The following is a 15489-nucleotide window of genomic DNA, read 5'->3' as shown; positions in this document are numbered from 1 at the left end:
CTAACCAGCCCTTAGAAGTTAATTTGATTTTCACCAGTCAGGACCAAGTGCTACTTTGCTGCTTCAGAAATGAGAATGAGACAGTTCTTACTCCCTGAACAAAGCTCTCATTTTCTTTCTCCTGGCAGTACAAGTCCAGAATAACTCTGAGTACTGTCAGACCTGTCTTGGCTTTAACTTATACCCAGGATGCACAAAGAGCAGGTGAGGAAAATGTGTGGTGAGATGTTTTATACCTTCTCCCCATTTTGGCTGCAGTCTTGTAGCATTGCCAGGCAGCAGCAGGCAGCCCACTGCCCCTTCCAGTTTCTATGGTCTCTTCTCTGAACCTGATATTACCACAAGATCTTAAGACACTCTGGGTACCTATAAATGGAAAAAAAAGTAAGCAACTAGTATTCACTTGCAGTTTCTTCCCACCACTTGAATGGTATAAAGGTAACGTTTCCATTGACAGAAGGGGGAAGTAAGGGTTTCCTTGCAGGTGGGAACTGTTCTCTCTGGTAATGTGAGTGATCCGATCTGTCGCTTTTACTGCTGCTTGTCTGAAGTGGCGGCGTATATCTTCCCCAACAAGCAGCTATAAAAACCTTTGCAGTATTCCCACTTGCCACTTATTATGTCCATGCCATATATTTTGAGTTTGATACTTGTTCATGTTTTTCAACCTGCCGGTTCTCTCATAGCTCCCCCCTGCTGTTCTCACCTTTGAGATTTTTATCCCGGGCAAAGCTAAAACTAGTAGAGAAGTACCCTAAAATCCAGTTCAGCACTAAGCCTGTGGATATAACTTCCTGATGTTTCTGCCAATGCCTGTAGCTGCTTTTATTTTTAAGTCTTTTCAGTTGTATTACCAAATCTCCCAAGTTGTCTCTTCAAGGTTAATATGATGGTGATGAAAGTGGCTCCTGTAGGTAGGAATGGGCCCAGCACTGCTTGGAGCATCACAGTGGGTGGCACAGACAGAGAGCCTTTGGGAGGCCCTTGGTTTAGGGCGGTGCTTATCTGGGAACCCAGAAGATGGTTTAATGTAAAGTCTCCTGCAGCTTTCTGAGTCCTGGAGTCAAACTCTGTTGGAGCCGACCACATGGGGAAGAGCTACTTTTTGGTACATTCACCAAACCTGAGTGTACAGGAGGGGTATGACCACGGGCCTTTAAACTCTACCAAAACACACCAGCTCTATGCCAGAAATGTGTTAGAACTGAGTCAGAGAGGGAAAACGTTCTCCACAGGGAGTCATTTAGGACAAAAGCTATCCCCACTGCAGCCCCACCTCCTCTGTGCCAGCAGGAGCATAGGAGTGGTTCCCAGCATGGTGTGTGCTTGTGTTTGTGTGCTGCCACTGTGAACAGTGATTTTTCTCCTGCCAACAGACAGGCAGGTACTCCCTCCTCCAATTATTCTTTCACGTAGAGGGAGATCCTCTGTCATGGCCATGCTAAGGATGTTCCCCATGAAAATCAGACACTATCACACCCTGTAGGACCACGCTGGATTTAACATAAGTATGTGCTTGCCTCTTTATTCCAGGATGACAGTCAAGCACTTGTGAAAATTCTGGGAGAGGAGAAGAGGAAAAAGAGAAAACGCCCTTTGAAATCAGTGTCAAAATGATTACTAATGTCAATGTTGTTTGAGTAGGCAGGTCAGACAGCCACCTTACCTCCTAACAGAGCAAGCCCATAGTTCTGAAGAAAATGTCGGCCCTGGTTCGCTGGCATTGTGGTGCCTTCAGCATTGCATCCTTTCCCCCATGCTTCTGCACCAAATACAAGATTATTGGAGGCTATGTGCAACCTTTGCATGGGTTTGGTTGGTTTCTGGAGGCCACTTGGAGTAAATGCTCAGTGAAAATGAATAAAGACTGACTTTCAGGCAAAGTCTTCAGTTTCCAGAAGGAGAGGAGGGCACCCCCTACCTCGTAGCACTGGCAAGATCACATATTTCTTCCTGTATCTGGTTTCCTCCTGCTGCCTCTGGACTTAGTGGTGGGGAAGGGAGGAGAGGAGTGAGATATCATGGGTGCTTATCAAAGTTGAATTGTAAGGGTGGTGTAAAAACCAGGAAAAGACTGAATAAGCAAACTCCAGAAAGGCCACAACAGCATTTGTGTAGGAGATAATTCACCCAATTTGTCCAGCTAAACAATTCTGTCAAGTTTACCACGGGCTGCAAAATTGGCAAACTGCCTCATCCTCTGAGAAGCGCAGCGGCAGCGTGGGCTTAACCCTCCTGTTTGCTCATCGAAAGCACTGATTTTGCACATCCTTACTCAGAGCAACAGGGAGAACCTTATCCAAATTATTAGCCTTAATAAGGATGATATGAGCTAAAGTGAGTTGGACAGGAGCCACCTCACCAACCGCAGTCATGATGGCTGCCTTGGGCTGGACCCTGCCTTTGGGCACGGCCTGAAGCTGTGCAGCAGAAGATGCAGCTTGGCAGGGATGCCCCGGAAGGATGCTGTCCAGAACAATGAGCCCCTGTCCCAGCATCCAGCAGAGCTCCCTCCCCAGATTTCACCAGAAGGGAAAGCCTCCTGGGGCTGTGTTTTCACAGGTGAGCTCCACCTGCTGATTGAGCCCATACCTGGTTGTAATGGTGAGCAGCAGCCTCCTGGTTTTCCCAGTAACTTGCTTTTTCTGCACAATATTAGCTCACTGGTCTGTGTGTGTGTGTTTATGTAACAAATAAATGATTCCTTAGAAGTTGCTTCTTGTTGCATTTTCCATTAAGACATGGCACACTGAGAAAAAAAAATACAAAATCACCTGGTTACGCGCGGGCACAGTGCTGAGCTAGAGACTCAGGGAATCTCAGGGAGACACTGTACATCTTGCTTGCTCTTTGCTTCAGTAAGAGATGTCCTAGGAGGACACCTGGTGTCAGATGTGCTATCCAATCTATCTGTTTGACTCAAATACACTGATAAGGGCATGTGCATGAATGGAGATAAGAGTCTTCTGCATCAAGGAGGCATTCAGCAGTTTGTTCCTATGCATCTGGGCTCAAGAACAGGCTTATCCATCAGGGGTGTAATCTGCAATGTAGTCTAAATTACAATTAAGCCCTCTTCAGAGTGATATCAGGAAAAAATACATGATACAAGTAAATGTCTTAGAAGGCTAAATAATGCAGAAAGTTAGGCTCACGTAGGAGATTACAGTGGCAAAAGGGAAATGTCCATAAAATGCTGACATATGAGATAAAGTACAAGTGAGAATGGCATTCACCCAAGGTCGTGTTTTTAGAAGGAAATAGATGAACTGGATGTGTGGCATTTGTTCAAGGGAACCTTTAAATAATGTGATGCTGGGTACTCCCCTGGTAAAACAGTACAGAAGAAGCAAGAGTTAAATCAGACATATTCATATAACAAATGTTCTTCGTTATGCTCCAGAAGCAACCTAAGAACTGAAGAATTTAAATACACACTCAAGAAAAAAAATGAAGCCTGACGTATTTTTAAAAACTGAAGTTTCCTTAAACAACATTCTCATGAAAGTCACAAGTGCTACTGCCAGCATCAAATTACTCCCATTGCCCGAGTGGGCTGTGTTGGAGCAAGCACAGGTATTTTTAACAGGGTTGCTGGTTAGCAGGGGATAGACATCTCCTCTGAGAAGAAAGAGTAAAGATATCTCAGGGTTTATGATGTAATCCTGGCTTGGAAACTGTGGTGTTCTTTCCAGCTCTGCTATATGGGTCCTTACTGAGTTTCAATTTCTTCCCATAAAACGCAGACTCAAGCAGTGCTCTAGCCCCTCACAGTGCAACAGAAGGGTGTTACTGGGAAGGAAAGATCTCAGAATACAGAGCACTACTTGTGCACCACTGGAGATTCTTGAAGCATCCTTTTGACAAGCTGCTTTAAACACTTAAGAGCTTTGTGAAGAGGAGGAAGAAAATGAAGGTTTTCTGTGTTTTGTTTCCAAGCCTGGAAAAACAAGCAAACATCAGCTGTACCCTTACACATCGTGTGGCCACCCACTGTTGTGTAAATCTTCAGGAAAAGCCTGAAATCATAAAAAATGGCAACATAATGACAACATGCAGAAGAAGGGTTAGATTTTTTCATGAACAAAGCTTTGTGTATTCCTATCCCTCTGAAAAGAGCAATGGCAAAAATATTTTTTATTTGCTTTTTCTTAGAGGTATTGAAAAGAAAGGCAAAGCAGCTTGATGCATTTGAAAGGTAAATTATTCAGTAAGGCTCTTCAGATAGCTTGAATATAATTTTTGCCTTCTGCATTTTAAAAGGATTTTTGTGTAAGAAGTTTTTGGGTTACTATGACCATTGCCAGATTAAATGAGAGGTCTCCAGAAGAAAGCAGTTATGTTGTGCTGGTTACTTCCACTGCAGGGCAGCTGCTATAAGTGAGCTGATGGAGAGAAAGAGGGAGCCTGCTATGGATAACGCGTGCCTCTAGGTATAAAGAGGAAATTGCAGAGAGCACTGGCACACTGAGCTCAGGTGCTTCTCTATCTTATTTCTAGAAAAGCAAAATTATGCTCTGTCCTTTACTCGGCTTTCATAGTTAAGGTTCAGCCCCACCATTGAACATTGCCACTGCTGAATGTCCCTGGTAATTGACCTCAGTGGGTGTACTGGTGGGGTTAGGCACAACCCAACAGGAGCAAGCTGGGCATTTCTGCTGTTACAGCAGTGACGGTGACAGCTGGCAACGTGGCTGTTGGCTGCTTCTAACATTCATGGCAAAAGGATTTTTATAGTTGATAAAGTCTGATGAGAAATGAACATTTTTGAGGCTCTTTGGAATGCAGATCAGCTTCAAAGCATTCAGTTCCTCTTTTACCTCAGACTTTTTCTGCAGGCAACAGGAAACTGTGGAAACGTCACTTGGGAAAATATTATTGTAGTTGATAAATTTCAGTATAAGCAGGAAAGATGTTCTAGCATCTCAGAATCATCTGCTTGCCACGTGAGAAGGGGTCTTCAGTAGTAAACAGGCTGAGGGAAATGCTGAATTGTTTGGAAATTGCACACAAAAAAAGTATTCACGAACTGAACCTGAAGAAATATGCAGGGAGGAAAGCAGAACTCTAGGGTAAAATCAGATCCTCTGGGAGGATCTCCTAAAAATGTATGTTAACCCCAAGCACAGCTTAATGTCCCAAAGCCTTATCCAGCCATGGGGAGCATTTCATGTGGAAGTTGATGGTGCTTAACTACTTGGTTTGGCTAGGAGTGGAACAAATGGAGAAGACAAAACCAGCAGTGCATCCACTGTGCCCAAAAAAAGTATCTGACATGACCTAGAGAGAGAAAATTTCTCTCTAATACAGGATTATAAGCATTTTGGGGTGGAGAATAGAGAGCTAAGGAAATCCAATATTAGACAGCCTCGTGACAAATTGCTATGATCTCAGTCTACCAAAAATAGTAGGTGGTTTCTGCAGATAGTATTTTGAGGAAACCTTTCTGATTTTATTTAAGCCACTGGTTTCTTGACAGGAGAGGGATCAGTTGTGTTTAACTGAGTTAAACACTCCAGCTGTATGAACTCCGTATTTTTCCCCCCTCCATAATTATTTACACATATAAAATCAATATTTTTGTCCTCAGTTTGTTTTGGTTCTCCACATATCCTAAAGAATAAGGAAAATTCCATAAGGACAAGGGACATGTATGAATATATTTGTAAAAAATAAATATTTCATCAGTTCAAGGCTGACAAGAGTCCTCCAGTATATTGATTGGTTGGAAGCTGCATGCTTGCAACAACTGTTGATAAATTAGGACAAAGAAAAATAAAATTCCCTTACTCTCCTAAGTAAATCCACACCTGATTAATTAAATGAATGAGTTCTAGCTCAAATCTGTATCTTGCAGTTACGGTTTTGAAATTAGTAGAATAAAAAAGTTATCCTGAGCCCTGTCTGGTGAAACCTATCATGCATTTGAATTCTGTCCATCAAACACTTGCAAGAAGTTGCTTTTGATCAATCTGCCATCTGAGAGAATACATTTCAAAAATAATCTGGGGAGCAACAAATATTCCAGAAACAAGCACAAGCACAGGCTCATTGTGGAGCAGAAAAAGAAACCATATTCACTATGGCTGCTATGAATTATTCACTGATGAGTAATAATAATAAAAAAGAACCCTCAAAATTACAGGTATAGATGTGCTATCCATGCCTTGGTAACAGCCTGTGGCTGTTATGGAGCACTGCAACTTTGTCAAGGGGCTAAACCTGTCTACAGGAAGAAGTTTAATCTGTTTAGCCTAATATAGCAACTGGTTTAGTTACAGTGGTGCAAAACACCCAGGAAAAAAATGTTAATCTAAAATAAGTAGAATTCAGACTAAAATATGTGTGTCTTTATGCAGTTCTCCAGACTGTGTTAAAAAAGACATTTAAAAACCACATTTTTATTTAAAACTGTGCTATTTTTTCCTTGTTCGAGCCTTTTTTTTTTTTTCTTTGAAATTTGTAGCAAATTTGGAATAGCAGCAAATCCACGTAATTTGAGACTGGGATGTCTTTGTTGTTACTCTTCCATTCAACAGCAAAACCATAGTACTCAGGTATGAATAGATAAAGCACTGTGTACTTGTTGACAGTATTTTAAATGAAGGAAGAGATAAATTTATAAAACAAGTTGCACGTCCCATTTTCTGTGTTGAGGAAGGTCAGGTTCTGGACTGGTAAAGAGCAAAATATTGTGGTTAATGAAGTTACTCAAAGGAAGCCAAGAAGAGAGTTTGACCACGTGTCTTTGGGACCAGTGAGTTGAAGACAGCAAAGAGCCAAGTGAAGCAAGAAGCGTGATTGACCTGCTCTTCTCAGATCAACCATCAAAAGGTTACCAAGGCTGTGGGACACTTTCTGACAGTATCTGCTCAGAGGTTTTTAGGGCAGATGTGTTGGTTAAGTTCATCAGCTTGTGTCTGACGTTAGCTCGGATGCATATGAATCATATGTTGATATAATTTTAGACCAAAAAAGTTTATGCAGCCAGAGCCAACAGGCATTTAGCAGAAGCAGGACCCCCTGTGATGGTTCCACAAGAAGTCATCAGCTGTGGGAGGAATAAGCCCATGTGTGTGGTAATGAGTTAATCACACCCACAGCATCACCCTCTCTGGGCAGAAGGCCTTGAGATCGAACCAGGCAACTAGTGGTAACAGCAGGGACCTGGAAGAATGGCAAACCAAGCAGGGAAAATCCATAATGCATTATTTGCTGTTGCTCTACCGGGGTCACTGCCATTGTATGAATTAACAGCACCTGCTGAGGACCGGGTAATTTAACCAAAGGACTGGAATCCCCGAAAAAGGGCTTCATACACTGAATTGAATTGCTGGAAGAGCAAATGCTGATTTCTGCTGGTACCAAGCCAGGGAAGCATATCCTGCTAAAAATTCTGCAGAGGACTGCCAGAAAATCAGTGAGCGTTTGCAGTTAAAAAGTTGTCAAAATACTCTTGTAAAAATAGACTGACTGTGAATAATGAAAAATGCAGGTGAAAAATGTGTGCTGCTAATGAGTGAACAGAAAGCCGAATGAGTTATAAATGCATTAAATGCCATTTTCCTTTGTGTTAGGTAAAGGGCAGCTTTCTAATTAAATCAACAGTTATATATAAAGTGGGGATATATTTAATGTCCATGTGAAGTTCAGAATTTTAGAAGAGATAGTAATCTTTTGCTAAGGATTCAGAATATTCTTAGAAACTTTAGAAGCAAACTGTATTCCTCCTGCAGGTTTTTACAGGGCAGGCAATGACCAAAGATAATAGATGGTACTTCTGGGGAAGGAAGCGCTCATCACCCTCTGCTGATATAAAGCAATGTTTAGAGCAATCAAAAAGCAGCAGCTGTTGGGGTGGCTTCTGTAAAGGATTGCCGAGGAGTAAATGGTGTTGACACCCTAATGAAAGCACAGTTGAAAGCTTGAGTAAGTCCAGTGTCTTGCTGTGTGCTCATTTGGCCTAAAAAAAGATTACGTGTTAAAATCCCACAAATATGTCTAAAGCCACTTTTATAGAACTTGCTGAATTTCTATAGAGTTTTTTTTTTGTTTTGGTGGTGGTTTTTTTTTTTTTTTTCATTTACCCTTATTAGGTTCCATGTGACATTTCCTCAGAGGAAGGCAAGGAAGAACCTGAAGGAATAAAAATCTTACTCATCCTCGGATCCATGCATTTTTCTACTCTTCAGATGAAAGTACCAGGTAGGTTTTGCTCTTGCTGGTGGTTACGCTTTTAACTTCTGTGGCTAAGGTCTTCTTCTGGATTCACAGGGTTCTTTTGATCCAAAGGTCTAAACAGGATGTGTAGGTTTTGGAGTTCAGTGATTGAAGTAGGATCAGTGATATTGTCAAAATAAATCACAGTGCACTGGGCTTATAGGCTTTGCAGAACATCAGCTTACTGCAACCGCATTTCTAATTAACTCAGTAAGCTTAGTACCATCTTGTTGAGAGCTGGGTTCAAATAAGAAAAATTATTTTCACTTAAGAAAAATTATGTCTCTGTGTATTTTTCAAAACACAACTGAGACTTGCTGTAGCAGATCTTGTCAGCCCGTTGTTTCTATCTCTTCTGTTTCTTTCACTTTCTGCATTTTTTCTGTTATTCCCTGCATTCTCCACAGGCCAAGATCTTTTAGCCCTTCACCTTCAAGTCTTCTGCCCCCTCTCACCACCATCAGTAGTCTGCCCTCAGGCAGTAATGTTTCTTTCTATATCTTGTCTGCAACACCTATTTCTCCACTTTTTTACACTCTGCAAACCTTAAGCATGTTAGTAACTCTACTCTAAGTGACACAAGAGAGCAAAGTTGCACAGATAAGTATGCACACACTGAATTTTTGCAGCTGTGTGAAGTATAGCATGAAAAGAGTTCTGGAGTGGTTTTTTTTATTTTTTTTTTTTGTGCCCTGAAATACAGCATGAAAAAGGATATTTTTAGTCTACTAATACATTGTGTTAGACATGAAAGACACATGAGCAAAATCTATCCCAAGCCTATTTACTTACAAAATGGCAACAAATGGACTCCTGATGTAAATACCATCTATTTCTAGCCTATTCTGGGATGTGTTTAGGCTTATCTAAGCAATTTTCCCCACACAGTCTCAGAGTCTTCTTTAAGACTACAGTAGGTTTTTTTTTTTCTTTTTCCTCACAGTGCCCCTCTGCTTCTCTTCTTATTTAATAATCTTCACATCACAGCAGCCTTTTCTGCAATGGAAGAATTGAATGGGTTGCATGTGTTTCTCCCACTCCTTGTTATTTTCCAGGAAGCACAGCTAGAGTGAGCGCTCGTTGTGCTGTGTCATTCAAGGAGCTGAGGATCAAATTCCCATAGGTGCTCATGCAGTTTTTGACCTCCTGAATGACTGCCATCCATGTGAGACTACAAGGACTGACCTTGGAGTTCTGCCTGAGGTCCTCAGTAGTTCTGAACTGAGGGTCTGCCTAACAGTTGACCAGTGTCCCCAGAAGAATTTTTTCCCTTGGAGTTCCGACACTGACAAGAGCCAGATAAGGGTTGGTATTGGCGTTACCAAGGTATTCCCCCTCGTTATAGAAAGGCAACAGTGGATAAGGTTAAACAACAGGCTTGTTAAATGGAGCAGGCCTATTTAATAGGCTGGCCAGAGGAATGATGACTCAGTGGTAGTACGATTTATGGGAGCAGTGCTTTGGTGGCAACAGAAGAACTACAAATGCTAACATTATCCTGACCTACATATTACCCTTTATACATTTAGGCGTTGCCATAGTCTTAAAATAAATAAACCTCTAGAAAATAATTATTAATAAATTAACCTTAAAAAAAAAACCCTCAGACTAGAGATTAGAATCAAAATTTGCACACCTAGGTGTGTGGAGAAACAGCACCTTGAATTTACCATACTTAAACCATAAGAGAACTTTGCATCTTTCCAGAACAACTTTGGAAATTGATAGAATCCCAAAAAAAAAAGTAAGAGATTTTTATTTAAAAGTCAACTTTTAGACATCCAGATGAAGAATGTTGATATTAACTTCTGAGATTTCACAACAGACAAATATTTTAAAGCATCGAAATTCATAGTACTGAGAAGAGTGTGTAGCAAGGTTGTTAGCTACTTTTTACTAAGTTTCCTGTTTCATTTTTTCCCCTTTATGGAAAGAGCTCCCAGCTGTGAAAGAGCAGTAGTGGTCTTATGTTAGAAGACTTCAGTTAAGATTTGCTTCTCCAACCTGCACACTTTGCTTTTGAAGCAGACCTATGCTTTCTCTCCTTGAGTGTTCTTCAGTGTAGCTGAGTGATAGCATTCAGCAGCCAATCTGAAAATAGAATTCACTGCAGAAGTTCAAGAACTGAGGTGAAATGCTGAGAGAACACTCTGGCTTAAAACCAAAAAGGAAAGGAAACAACAGAGAGATGAGGAAAAAAAGGCAAGGGCATTACTGTCTGAGAAGGCTGGAATACTGATATTTTTACCCAGGCTTGAGGGTTGCAGAGACTTGTGCACGACAGCAGGTTAGGACAGTAAAGCAAATCATGCTGGACTACCCTGGCTGTCCTCTTTGGCTGAGGTGCTTGGCTCTGGTGACAGGGATGTTGTACAGCTTGACTCTGGCAAGGGAAGGGAGGGCAGCCCCAGCTGCACTGACCCTGAGAAGAACAGGGTTTTCAGCTCCTGAAAAAAAGAGCAAAACCAAGAGGGCAATGACTCTTTGGGCCTGTCAGAGCAGGGAGGTGCGTGCAAGGGCACTGAGGGAACTGTCTGTCATCCTCATGCAGCTGCTCTTTGTCGGTTTGGGAAGGTCCCGGTGGCTGGGGGAGGTTCCTCAGAAACGACAGGCAGATGTTACCCATCTGATTCTGGGATGATGGGTCTGATTCTGATTTCAAGAAAAAAAAAAAAGGAAACCTTATAACTCTCAAGACGTTTTTCCACTTATATATTTTTTTGTTTTATTTCTTTCCAACTTACATGATTAATACTTTAGTCCTTTCTTAACCACATGCACATATAATCCTAGAACAGTTACTGTTTGGCAGATACCAGATGAATTAAACTTTCTCAGTACTGGAATCAGAAATCTACTAAATTAATATTGTATGTTTGGCTTTTTTTTTTTTAATTAATTTATTAGTTTATTTATTTAGGTTCACATTTGTTAATTTGTTATTTGAGCAAATTTAGCTTTTATAGGACCTGAGATAGATATGATTATGTCTTCTGTGTGTCAGTTCAAAACTGGAATACTGATCAGAGCTGATTTCAGCATGGCTACACTGTGAAGCTTTGATTTACTCAGAGGCATGTCCATCTGCTTACCTGGGAAAATGAATAGTCCTGTTGACTTCAGTAAAACCATCCTTTAATTCCCACATGGTGGGAGGAGATGTTCAGAGGAAGGAATTTGAAAAGCTCTGAGTCATGGCCTGGTTCTGCTTCTCTATATGTGGTGCAGTGTTTAGCATCCTTCAGGATTGTTTTAGTTACATCAACCGTCATAGTTTATAGAATCATAGAATATCCCGAGTTGGAAGGGACTCATAAGGATCATCGAGTCCAACTCCTGGCACCGCACAGGTCTGCCCAAAAGTTTAGACCATGTGACCAAGCGCACAGTCCAATCTCTTCTTAAATTCAGACAGGCTTGGTGCAGTGACTGCTTCACTGGGGAGCCTGTTCCAGTGTGCGACCACCCTCTTGGTGAAGAACCTCTTCCTGATGTCCAGCCTAAACTTCCCCTGCCTCAGCTTCACACCGTTCCCATGAGTCCTATCACTGGTGATAACAGAGAATAGGTCACCTGCCTCTCCACTCCCCCTCGCAAGGAAGTTGTAGACTGCGATGAGGTCCCCCCTCAGCCTCCTCTTCTCCAGGCTGAACAGGCCCAGTGACCTCAGCCGCTCCTCATATGTCTTCCCCTCTAGGCCCTTCACCATCTTCGTCACCCTCCTCTGGACACTCTCTAACAGTTTAATGTCCTTTTTGTACTGTGGTGCCCAGTTATGAGTTATAGAGATCTTTTTTTCAGTCTGAGGTGAACTTCTAAAGAGCCACTCTCATGTTTTATTTGTGCTGAATTTTTATCCCCTTTATGGTTTTCTGGAAAGTGTTCTCAGTTTTTCACTTGTAAACAATAAAACAATGGATCTGGGAAGTTTATTACATTGTAATTTGCATCAAGCCTTGACTAACCACTTGGCCATCATTTTATTATCTGAACTGAGTTCTTTTGGGGATTGTAAATTAATAGGACATGGATTCCTATTTCCTCTCCCTTAGCAGGGATGATACACCTTTCTCAGTGGAAATTTCATCCATCGGTAGGTATGGATATCATTGTAATGCAGTGTTTGGCTTCTGCTAGTTCAATATTGAAAAGGCAGCAGGTGGTGGAATCTGACTTCTGTAAACTAATTTTATTATTTTAAGAGGAATCAGCTTATAACAGATTCTGAACATAACTTTCTTCTTAATTACTTAATTCTTCTTAACTTTCCGAATAATAGAAGCAGTGTAATTAGCCAGTCCAAACAGTTGATTCTCCTGCTTATATTTAGCATTGCTGCAGCCTCAGCTTGAGTATTGTGTGCAGTTCTGGGCTCAACAATCTGAAAGGGTTGTTAAGATACCTGAAAGCTTTGAGAGGAGGGCAGCAAAGCTGGTAAATGGGCTGGAAGGCATGTTGTGTGGGAGAGGCTGAAGACACCTGGTTTGCCCTGTCTGGAGAAGAGGAGGCTGAGAGGCAGCTCCCTGCAGCTCCTGAGGAGGTGAAGGGCAGAGAGAGGTGCCGGCGTCTGCTCCCTGGTCACCCATGGCAGGAACCAAGGGATGGCACAGAGCTGGGCCAGGGGAGGCTCAGGCTGGGCATCGGCGAAGATTTCTTCACTGTGAGGGTGGTCAGAGACTGGAACAGGCTCCCCAGAGAGGTGGCTGATGTCCCAAGCCTGTCCATGTCCAAGAGGCATTGGGACAAAGCCCTCAGTAACATCCTCTAACTTTTGGTAGTCCTGAAGTTGTCAGGCAGTTGGATACAATGATAGTTGCAGGTCCCTTAAAACTGAACTATTCTATTCTATTCTGTTCTGTTCTTGAAAATTTTGAAGTTTATTTCTTCAATGTTCTGGTGAGAACTCCAGCTTGAAGGACAAAACCCAAATCTCCTCCAGCTCTCTCTATTTGACATTCTCTTCATAGGCCCTTTGCTCTCTGTACCCTATCTTGTTCTGAATGATTTTCTGCTAGGTACCCTTGTTTCCTCCACATTCTGTCGTAATTTGGCAGCTCTAAGTAGGAGTCTGTCTGTTAATAATTGGTGTGTCTGCTTTGAGCACACTGTCTGATTGCTATCAGTTTTGCAGATTTTCTGCTAGTTATTGATTTCCTAGATCTGTTCATTGCAGATGAAATCCCCCCAAATGTTGCACAGAATTTTTTGAATACACACAACTTTCATGACATCCATTTTCACCTCTAATATTTTTACCTGTGGAACTTTTGCAGCTGGAGGGAAAGGTGGCAATCTCTGACCATCAGCTTTTCCTTGAAGGTCAAACTAAGGCAAAGAGACTCTTGCTTTTCCTCAATAATGGTTTGTACTCTAGTCTATACAGTACACAGAGTTGGATGTTAAAAAGGCTCTGCAGATATTTTTGAAAACAAATAATCAACACTAATTTGTCTAAATAATGCAAAATAGATGGTCACTTTTAAAGATCTTACATGGAAAAGGTATAGCTTGGTGTCCTGGTGGGCTGTCATCAAGGACAATTCAGCCCCTTTCATCAATTCAAAGCAAGAGATAGTAAGATCATTCTGCAAATACTCAGCCAAGGTTGATTTATTAAAACCTTATGACTCACCAACTTACTCCTCCTTCTCAAACCTGAATTTTGGATTGAAATCCTTTTAGAAAAATTTCTGCAGGCAATAATGAAGGTGTTCTTTATCAATCTGTGATGGATTGGAGTTAGTAGAGCCCCAGTTCCAGACAGTCATTTCTTGCAGGCTCAGTTCAGTCTTACTCACAGTTCCTTGGTGCTACTTGTTTTCTTTCTGGTGTCTTGATTCAACTCTTTGTTGTGGTGTGGTTTTTTTTTTGTTGTTGTTGTTTTTTTGGTTTGTTTTTTGAATATGAGATAAATTGTTGAGGGGCTGGAAGGTAAAATAAGATTAGTGACTGGTTATCCTGAGGATCCAGTTTTCCAAGACTGAATACTGAGCTCTTAAGAAAGTGACGTGATCTTGATACACCTCATGTGGGAAGCACTAAAGTAGAGAGTCTAAAATTACAAGTTGGTTTTGAAGAACTGGACATCTGCTGAGAAGAGTACAACCTTTTAAGAGAGAGAAGAAAAGAATTAAAAAAAAAAATGAAAAAAATCAGAAGATTAACACTTTCAAGTTGTGTAGCACACTGGCAAATCTAGATTTTTGCCAACAGGCAAGTGGTAAAATAGTTGCAGTTGAAAATTCAGAATAAGCATGGTGACTTTATGTAGCCAGAGATGGGTTTTATGTATGCAACAGAAGAGGGGAAAGTGACGGATACCAGAGGAATGGCATGCTCTTTGTTGAAACAGTGAGGAAAAACAGTTGTGCATTTTGTCTGAAAACCTGTCCACTGAAAATCGAGCTGTCTACTATAGTTAACTGAGTGAAGTAAGTGATTCTTTTGGAATGAGGAAGAGAAGCCCTCAAGCAGTGCTGTGGGTTGCCCTTTGTCTTGGGCTATCTTGAAAGAGAGACAGAGCAGGCAAAAATAAATAAATAAATAAAAGTGAATAAAATTGTACTAACAGTGGACTTAACGTTTACCATGTGCAAATGTTGTAGGGCAATGCAGTGGAATGGAGCAACAGAGCTGGTCCTGGCTCTGTGCTTCTGACATACCATGTCGCTTTTTGCTTGGAGAGGGCATTATGAATTCTGGCCAGGCTCTGCTCTTTATTACTTCAGCTGTCATCGAGGTTGGTGGATCTCTGGTGGGGGGTCACACCACCTGGAGGGAGGCTTCTCTGCTGGGGAGACATAATGACATCGGCTTCCTTCACACCATCATGCACTGCTGACTACTGCTGCAGGTGAAGGTATTTTACAGGTACTTACTGCAGGTATTTTGCTGAATATCTCTGCCCATGAAAGGTTTTGTGAAAGTCAGCTGGGTCTGGCATCCTGGTCTCTGTTGTCAGTCTTTTGTCCTTTACTGTGTTGCCAAAATTCAAGCAAATATGAGCACATTCATGGGAAAGGCATTGCAGACATCAAATGTTACTAAAACATTTACTTATGTGAGAATTGTGTTGCCTTGCCTGAGTTAAATCTCTGGAAATAATACTATCAGAGTGTGTGGAGTAGAAGACTGGTGGTAAAATGATAGAAAAGCACTGTAATTTTCCATAATGAATTATTCATGGGATGTTATTCAAATCACAGACAGGAAACTCATATGTATAAAGTTAGCTAAATACTATAGTTCATTTATGGACAGGACTCAGTC

General features: G+C 41.5%; 1 long non-coding RNA gene across 2 annotated transcripts; it reads left to right on the top strand.

Annotated features, from left to right (window-relative positions):
- The first annotated feature begins 7285 nt into the window (after nt 1-7285).
- Nucleotides 7286-11649, top strand: LOC310889493. 2 transcript variants are annotated; one of them, XR_014576584.1, is made up of 4 exons: nt 7286-7420; nt 7737-7929; nt 8097-8205; nt 9164-11649. It is a non-coding gene; the product is annotated as an uncharacterized lncRNA (long non-coding RNA). The 2 variants fall into 2 exon arrangements; XR_014576585.1 differs by having other exon boundaries at nt 9276-11644.
- Nucleotides 11650-15489: the final 3840 nt, after the last annotated feature.

This window comes from Anser anser (genome assembly GCF_964211835.1).
Source record: "Anser anser genome assembly, chromosome: Z".
Lineage (NCBI taxonomy): Eukaryota > Metazoa > Chordata > Aves > Anseriformes > Anatidae > Anser > Anser anser.
This window is presented reverse-complemented; position numbering and strand designations above follow the sequence as displayed.